This window comes from Chroicocephalus ridibundus, chromosome 1 (assembly GCF_963924245.1).
Source record: "Chroicocephalus ridibundus chromosome 1, bChrRid1.1, whole genome shotgun sequence".
NCBI classification, from domain to species: Eukaryota; Metazoa; Chordata; class Aves; order Charadriiformes; family Laridae; genus Chroicocephalus; species Chroicocephalus ridibundus.
In genome coordinates, this window is record NC_086284.1 from 511,683 (window position 1) to 521,117 (window position 9,435).

Genomic DNA, 9,435 nt, shown 5'->3' on the forward strand with positions numbered 1-9,435 from the left:
ATGGGCACCGGTGGCCGTCAGCTCTGCAACCTGCACAGAGGGCAGGCAAGCAGCTGCCTTCCTCCTCCTCCTCCTCCTCCTCCTCCTCCTCCTCCTCCCTCCCACAGCCTCAGGGCTGCCCCGGCTTCAGCGATTCTCAGCTCTCCTCCTGCCCAACCAGCCGTAGGCCTTGGATGATGATGATTTGATTTTCTGAGTGCAATAAAACACGCCCGTTTCTTTGTCTCACTCCCAAGACAGCTTGTTTGTAGCTGTATGTGTATCTCAGCATCAAATATGCATCTAGCCTGTACACCAAGCAATGCATAAGGGCTAATTTCTCCTAATTATCAGGACTTTCTGGTTTTGAAAGTTCCTGTTTTAGGCTTAATCACAATCAGTATTTGTTCCAGTGGAAGCGGCCAAGAGATGAAATGGAGGAAGGGAAAAGTTGTTTTCTCTTTACCAAGGAAGCACTGAATTGCTCCCCTTTGTAATCCGTGGTTACATTCATCCTTGGCAAGTGATGAATACTTAGAGCAGGTCAGAATATAATTGAGATTAGCCAATGGAGCCACTTCAGACGTCATCCAATTTGCTACTGAGAGAAGCTGCAAAATTATTTCTTGCATTTTCTAGCTTTTTGCATTTTGGATTACAAGGTTTTTAGGATTAAGTTTCCCTTGTCTAATTCAGCCAAATCCAGCACCCCATGGGAAAGGACACATCTTCAGCCCAGGGAAGAGTCAAGATACCTTCACAGAATCATAGAATCATCGTGTTTTGTACAAACTTACCCTGGCCCTGCACATCACTCCCTGCTGGTGAGTTCCTGCACAGCTACACGGAAGCCAAGCCTGATCTTTCTGGAACTGAGGACCTGCCCATTTGAGACCAGTTATCTGGCTGAAGGGAGGACAGCTTTTCTGGGAGCCTGGACATGCTCTGAGTTCTTACCACTCACTCCAAAAAGAGTCCAAATTAGATACATCTTGCCAAAGAAATGGCAGTGCTCCGAGTATCAAAACTCTCTTAAATAGACTAGGTTGAGCTGAAAATATTCAGAAACAGCTGAAAAGACTGGTTAACGTCCTAATTACTTCATTAAGGTTTTTCAGAGATCAGAGAAGAATTACACCACTTGGGCATTCTGCACCAGTCACAGACACTGTCTTAAGCGTACATCTGGATGGTTTTGTTCAGACCCCCCATGCCCCCCAGGTGCCCGTACAGAACAGATATGGCCCTCTGGAGGTAGATGAGGAGGGAACTAAGGATACTGATAAAGCCCCATCCAGGGAGTCGCCAAAGCAGCCAGCTCCACGCATTAAGACTGCTGCTGTGAAGAGCAGGAGGAGGGCAATAGTCATAGGGGGGTCCATTCTGAGGGGAACTGAGGGTCCCGTATGCAGGCCGGACCCTTCCCACAGGGAGCTCTGCTGCCTCCCTGGGGCCCGTGTTAAGGATACAGCCAGGAAGCTTCCTGGCCTGATACGGCCCTCCGATTATTACCCTCTTTTGATCGTACAGGCAGACAGTGAGGAGCTGGAGAGCAGAAGTCTGAGGGCAATGAAAAAAGATTTCATGGCCTTGGGACGGCTTGTCAAGGGTTCGGGAGCACAAACTGTGTTCTCCTCTGCCCTTCCAGTTGTGGGGACTGATGAACGGGTGAACAAGAAAATCGGACGGATCAACACCTGGCTCCGAAACTGGTGCTACGAGCAGGGCTTTGGGTTCAGTGATCATAGTTTGATCTGCAGGACGCCGGGCCTGCTCGCTAAGAATGGGAAAACCCTATCCCAAAAGGGGAAAAGGGCACTAGGCTGAGAGTTAGCAAGGCTCATGGACAGGGCTTTAAACTAGAAATGAAGGGGGAAGGGGATAAAACCAGGCCCACTAGTAATGATCCTAGGGATAAGGGGCCAAGGATGGGGGTGAAAGCGGTAGCCCACGTCAAGTGCATCTACATGAATGCACGTAGCATGGGCAACAAACAGGACGAGCTGGAAGCCGTTGTGCATCAGGACAGCTATGAGGTAGTTGCCATCACGGAAACGTGGTGGGATGACTGTCACGACTGGCATGCTGCGATGGATGGCTATAAGCTCTTCAGAAGGGACAGGCAAGGAAGGAGAGGTGGGGGCGTGGCTCTGTACATTAGGGAATGTTTTGATTGTATAGAGCTAGATTCCAGTGATGGTAAAGTCGAGTGTTTATGGGTAAGGATGAAGGGGAAGGGAAATAAGGGAGATGCTGTGCTGGGAGTATGCTACAGAACACCCAACCAGGATGCGGAGACAGATGAAGTATTCTATAAGCAGCTGGCTGAAGTCTTGCAATCGCCAGCCCTTGTTCTGGTTGGGGACTTCAGCCGGCCGGGTATCTGCTGGAAATATAACACAGCAGAGAGCAGGCAGGCTAGGAGGTTCCTCGAGTGCACGGAAGATAACTTCCTGACACAACTGGTAGGTGAGCCTACCAGGGGAGGTGCCTTGCTAGACCTACTGTTGATAAACACAGAAGGACTAGTGGGAGATGTGGTGGTCGGAGGTCGTCTTGGGTTTAGTGATCATGAAATGGTCAAGTTTTCAATTCGTAGTGATGTAAGGAGGGGGGTTAGCAAAACCTCCACCTTGGGCTTCCAGAGGGCGGACTTTGACTTGTTCAGGACACTGGTTGAGAGAGTCCCTTGGGAGACGGTCCTGAAGGGCAAAGGGGTCCAGGAAGGCTGGACGCTCTTCAAGAAGGAAATCTTAAAGGCCCAGGAGCAGGCTGTCCCCAAGTGTCACAAGTCTATAGGGCAGGGAAAATGGCCAGTCTGGATGAACAAGGAACTTCTGATGGGACTTAGGAATAAAAGGAGGGTTTACCACCTTTGGAAGAAGGGACAGGCAACTCAGGAGTAGTACAGAGATCTCGTTAGGTTATACAGAGAGAAAATTAGGAAGGCAAAAGCCCAGCTGGAGCTCAACTTGGCCGCTAACATTAAAGACAACAAAAATAGCTTTTATAAATACATCAACAGAAAGAAAGCCAGGGAGAATCTCCATCCCTTACTGGATGCTGGGGGGAAAGTTGCAACCAAAGACGAGGAGAAGGCTGAGATACTTAACGCCTTCTTCACCTCTGTCTTCAATAGTCAGACCAGCTATCCCCAGGGTGCTCAGCCTCCTGAGCTGGAAGATAAGGATGGAGAGCAGAACAGCCCACCCATAATCCAGGAGGAAGCAGTCAATGATCTGCTTCTGTACCTAGACGTACATAAGTCTATGGGGCCGGATGGGATTCACCCAAGAGTACTCAGGGAGCTGGCGGGAGAGCTCACCAAGCCTCTCTCCATCATTTATCAACAATCCTGGTCAACAGGGCAGGTGCCAGATAATTCGAGGGTGGCTAACGTGACGCCCATCTACAAGAAGGGTCAGAAGGAGGATCCGGGGAACTACAGGCCTATCAGCCTGACCTCGGTACCAGGAAAGATCATGGAGAGGATCACCTTGAGTGAGCTCTCACGGCAAGTGCAGGGCAGCCAAGGGATCAGGGCCAGCCAGCATGGGTTTAGGAAGGGGAAGTCCTGCTTAACCAACCTGATCTCCTTCTATGACCATGTCACCCGCCTTCTGGATGCGGGGAAGGCAGTGGACGTTGTCTATCTGGACTTTGGTAAGGCCTTTGACACCGTCCCCCACAGCACTCTCCTGGAGAAGCTGGTGAATCATGGCATAGACAAGTTTACTCTTTGCTGGGTAAAAACTGGCTGGACGGCCGTGCCCAGAGAGTCGTGATTAATGGGGTGAAATCCTCTTGGCGGCCGGTCACCAGTGGTGTCCCTCAGGGCTCAGTTTTGGGGACAGTTTTGTTTAATATCTTTATCGATGATCTGGATGAGGGGATTGAGTGCACCCTCAGTAAGTTTGCAGATGACACCAAACTAGGTGGGAGTGTTGATCTGCTGGAGGGTAGGAAGGCTCTACAGAGGGCCCTGGACAGGATGGATCGATGGGCCACGGCCAACTGTAGGAGGTTTAATAAGGCCAAGTGCCGGGTCCTGCATTTCGGTCACAACAACCCCAAGCAGCGCTACAGGCTTGGGGCAGAGTGGCTGGAAAGCTGCCTGGCAGAAAAGGACCTGGGCGTGCTGGTGGAGCCAGCTTAATGTGAGCAAGCAGTGTGCCCAGGTGGCCAAGAAGGCCAACAGCATCCTGGCGTGTATCAGGAACAGTGTGGCCAGTAGGAGCAGGGAAGTGATGGTGCCTCTGTACCCGGCACTGGTGAGGCCTCACCTCGAGTGCTGTGTTCAGTTCTGGGCCCCTCTGTACAGGAGGGACATTGAGGTGCTGGAGCGTGTCCAGAGGAGAGCGACCAGGCTGGTGAGGGGTCTGGAGACCAGGGCATATGAGGAGAGGCTGAGGGAGCTGGGCATGTTTAGCTTGGAGAAGAGGAGGCTGAGCGGAGACCTCATTGCCCTCTACAACTCCCTGAAAGGAGGGTGGAGAGAGGTGGGTGTTGGCCTCTTCTCCCAGGGGAATAATGACAGGACCAGAGGAAATGGTCTGAAGTTGTGGCAGCGGAGGTTTAGACTAGATATTCGGAAGAATTACTTTACTGCAAGAGTGGTCAGGCACTGGGACAGCCTGCCCAGGGAGGGGGTTGAGTCACCATCCCCAGAGGTATTTAAGAAACGTCTAGATGTGGCACTTCATCTGAAGGGCAGAGATTGTAGGTTGTTTGGTTGGACTCGATGATCTTAGGGGTCCTTTCCAACCATGAAGATTCTGTGATTCTGTGAAATGATAAGCATGTCCAGGTCTGTGATTTTTTTTTCCTGTCATTTCCCAACTGCTCATAAGCCATCACAAATTCTGAACAGCAAGGACTTTCACACCAACATATCACTTGACATGTACAAACCAGATGGAATTCCGCCTACAGAATTTATAAAGAACGAGCATATTGGTGTATTATTAGCATTTCTATAGCACCACAGGTGTATGACTGGCACACAATAGACAGTAAAGTGACAAGGGCTTTTGCAGATTACTATCTAAATCAGACCTCACATGATGATAACATCAGTGGAGGAAGAAGGTAAGAATAGCAACAGTGAGAAAGTATAAAATGTATTTATTTCTATGCCTACATCTTTTTAAAATGATAAGGGCATCAGCTATGCTGAGGTTAAACAATAGCAGCAACCAAGCAGCTTCTACCACTTAAAATACAGTGCTAGTACTCTTAGTTATTGGTTGTGGCATGTTCTTACATTCCATGGATTGACCACCAGTGGAATATATTATGTTCTGTCTAAAGGCAAGTATAACACACAGTATAAATCTATGCCTTGAATTATGCGCCCTCCACAACAGGACAGGGGCAGGAAATAACATAAAAAGCTCATGTGTTGAGATAAAGACAGGGACATCAATTGCCAATTACCATCACGCTCTTCGTCAGGCGTAGAACGTCACATATGTATTGCTTGAACAGATTACTAAACAACTGCGCAATCAACTGTTTTAAAGCAAGCTGCTCTCCTTCTCACAAATTGTTGTAGGCCTACTCCAGTGTTGAATAAAGCCACATTCTGAAAACTCCTACTTTCATAAATTGGAAATTTGGGGTTCTTTCCAGCCCTGAATTCTTGAAACATTTATTCTTCTCTCTTAGCTGAATAAGGGATTACTTGCTGCTCCTTCCATGAACCTGCTGTAGCAGGTCCAGAGGAGGCCACGAAGATGATCAGAGGGCTGGAGCCCCTCTGCTGTGAGGACAGGCAGAGAGAGCTGGGGTGGTCAGCCTGGAGAAGAGAAGGCTCTGGGGAGACCTTACTGTGGCCTTTCAGTACTTAAAGGGGGCTTATAAGAAAGACGGGGCCAGACTTTTTAGTAAGGCCTGCTGTGATAGGACAAGGGGTAATGGCTTTAAACTAAAAGAGGGTAGATTTAGACTAGATACAAGGAAGAAATTTTTCACGATGAGGGTGGTGAAACACTGGCCGAGGTTGCCCAGAGAGGTGGTGGGTGCCCCATCCCTGGAAACATTTAAAGTCAGGTGGGACGGGGCTCTGAGCAACCTGATCTAGGTGAAGATGTTCCTGCTCACTGCAGGGCATTTAGACTAGATGATCTCTAATGTCCCTTCCAACCCAAACTATTCTATTCTATTCTATTCTATTCTATTCTATTCTATTCTATTCTATTCTATTCTATTCTATTCTATTCTATTCTAGAGTCAGCTTGATCTACTGTGGAGGCCAGTGCAAGGAATGACATTACTACACAAGAATTTTTGTTGTCCCTCTTGGATCATATCTATTTTATAGATAGATATTTGAAATTGCTTACTGATACATTGCAAAAGTACCCCTGAGCTATCTCATCTACACACTTCCTAGGAAGATGAGAAAAACAGGATATAAAGGCTAAATAAATACCATTCACCCAGGCAAAACCGAAGCTTTGGCCTGATAACAGAGTTTATAGATGCTGCTGGCTTCCCTTTTGGAAGGGGGAACAGGATGGAGCAATCCAGACGCTTCTTAAAGAATGTGGGGAGAGAGCAGCTAGAATTAATTTTTCCAAAAGAAGGGAGGAGGAATAAAGCCACTTCCTCCTATTCTGGCCTCCATTTTCCTCAGTGCCCGGGCTGTAAGTGGGGGTTCTCTTTAGCATTGTTTTGCTGCTCCTTTCTTGTCCCTCTCTTTTTGTTCCTGTACCTCCTTTGTTTTCTCCCCTTTGCTGGTACTACCTGTTCCAACATATGCAGCACAAGGAATGCAGCATCTATCCTGCATGTTCACTGTTTTCTGAGGCTTGGGACATGGCCTAAATAACCCACTATACACACTACAAAATCACAAAGCCAACATTGCCGTATCATGTCTTACAAACGCTCCTCAGAATAACTGGAGCCAGAGAAAAAGGAGCCTGACACGGTGAGATCTGAAGTACAGCATGCCTGGTATGGAAAGTCACCTCTGTGAGGAGGTGGAAGAAGCTGCTCCAAACCAAACCTCACCTCATTCTTCGCTGTCAATGAGCATCTCACTTAGCAGCCCAGGAGAGAGCTCGGAGCTGTAAAGACCATCAGTATCCCGTAAGACTCATCTCTCTCTCAGTCACTTCCCGACCAAGTCGAAACCACATCCATCAGCCACCCTATTCTTTCACAGGGCTTTTTTCCTGCTAGAACTAAGGTATTATCCGTGTGGGATGCTGCTAAGACTGCTTCTCTGACAATAGCTGGGTATTTTCTTCAATGCTGAAAATACCAACCTTAGCCTAAATTTAATCAAAGTTAATACTTGAGGCTGATGGGAGATAAAACCAGTTCTAAGTAGGCACAAAAATTATGCAAGACAAGCACTGTGAAAAGATTACTAGGAAAAGAGACTTCTTTTTTCTGACCAGGTGACAAAACTGAAAAAAGGTCCAAAACACAAACTCCTGAACATACAGTACTTCTTCAAATTAATATCACTATTAAAATTAGCAAGAAAATGATGATTTACTGCATAGGCCTTATATTGAGCTCCAGAAGGGTGAGAACTGCATATGTTGAGAGTGAAAACAAGAGTGAGGTTCATCTGAAGACAGCAGAACTTGAAGATAGCTAGATATATTCCACTTAGTTTAAAAAAAAAAAAAAAAGTATCCCTGGTAAACTCAAAAAGCTCCAGAAATGGCGAAGATGCACATGCCAAATGCAAAACTAGCACGCTTCCGTGGAATGCATAATTACGTTAGGCAGCCAATTAGCAAAACCAGCAACAGTACATAAAAATACGTAATACACAGAACGAGGGCTTGCAAACTGTAGGTTGTAGCTGCTCAGCCACTGGGCCCCAAAGGTTATTATCTGCAGCAGGAAAGATATGCTGCTGTTGTGCTGCTTGACCTATTGTTTGACTAAAGGTTGAACCTGTGGCTTGAGAGATCAAAGGGCCCTGGTTTGTGGGAAAGGCAGCTCTTGCAGGAAAAATGGTAAAAGGGGAATGCTCAACCACAATTTCAAATCAGTAGATTCCTTCTGACTCTGCCAGCTGCACAGTCCCCCCAGAACTCTCTCACGGCCTCTGCCGTCTATCTGACTACCAGATTAAAAGGGTAGTCGATTTTGATGCTTTGAGTTGGAGCCTCTGTTATCTTGAACTTCAAGAGTCCATTATCAGATTCCAGCTAAAATGAAGTTTACATTGCTGGCAGCTGACAAATTCAGTAACATCCAAGATGATGCTGGACAAGCTAAGGATAAGAATCATAGGGGCTGTCTCAAGAGAAGTCAGCTCCAAGTGTCAGACTTCTCAGAATGGAGATCAGAAAAGCTTTGTGCTGGCAAGTGAGGGGTAAACACTCCCACCGATAGCATGGAGTGTAACGTCTTTGACTCAAATCCCTTTGATAAACGACTGGGTTAGGTCTTGGGGGAAGAGCTGGACTGAGTCCATCCGAGGATCTTCTTCTCTCAAAGTATTAAACAAAGCTCCATTTGCTTTTAAAATCCAACTGCTACAGATTGTGGTTTGCACTGAACAAGGATGGGTCAAAAAGCAGGCACAAATCTGGGAAAAGTCACTGGGCAATTTGAATCCCACCTTACCAAAACATCACGTAAGCCATGGTGTTACAGCCAAACTTACGGGTGCTTCCTCTCTCTGGACCAGTTAGCCCTGAATTTTGTGTGCACAGGAGAACAGACTCAATAGGAGAGAGAGAACGTCTGTCCCCGTACCCTACTGCCTGCAGTGGTTAGGGGACAGCCCACTGATTATTTTCTTTTAAATGGGTGTTGCTGTGGTTTAAGAGCGTAACTATCTCTACATTTTTTGCGGTGCTGGATCCTAACATTGTATATTATCTGCCAGCTATTGCCAAAAAGGGCCCTAAATAAACTTAAAGGAAACAATGCTATGGTTAGGCCAGAGAGTAAAAAATTATGTCTTCTGGACTGAGAGAAAAAGTTGCTGAGGAAGCTTACAGGTCATTTAGGGAAAGATCTCAACAGTTTTGCAGACTGGTGCTTCAGTTCTGGATACTTCTTCCTCAGCAATAGAAAAATATTATTTTTGTATCCCACCTGGTCAACAGAAGCTGTTTATCGCTGCCCCCCTCTGCATGGTGGATGCGTGTTATCATTCCCTTGATTGCTGCAGACAAAATCCTCTAGGTTAGCTGAAGATCTAAACCGACGATCTAAACTAACCTGACCAATTTTTTCAGAGGTGGATTCGCCATTGGCAAAAGGAGCAGTGGAACAGCCAGAAGCAATGGCAATGTCTCCCATCAGCACAAGTAGATTTGGGGGAAGACATGTCTCCGTGGTTTTACCCCAATCGCTTTCATAAAAATGTGAAAATAACTGAGCAGTAACTGTGGGTGTAAGAGCACTTCCCATTATCTAGAAAACTGGATTATTTTATGAGAAAGATCAACAGTTAAGTAAAACAACGACTTAATT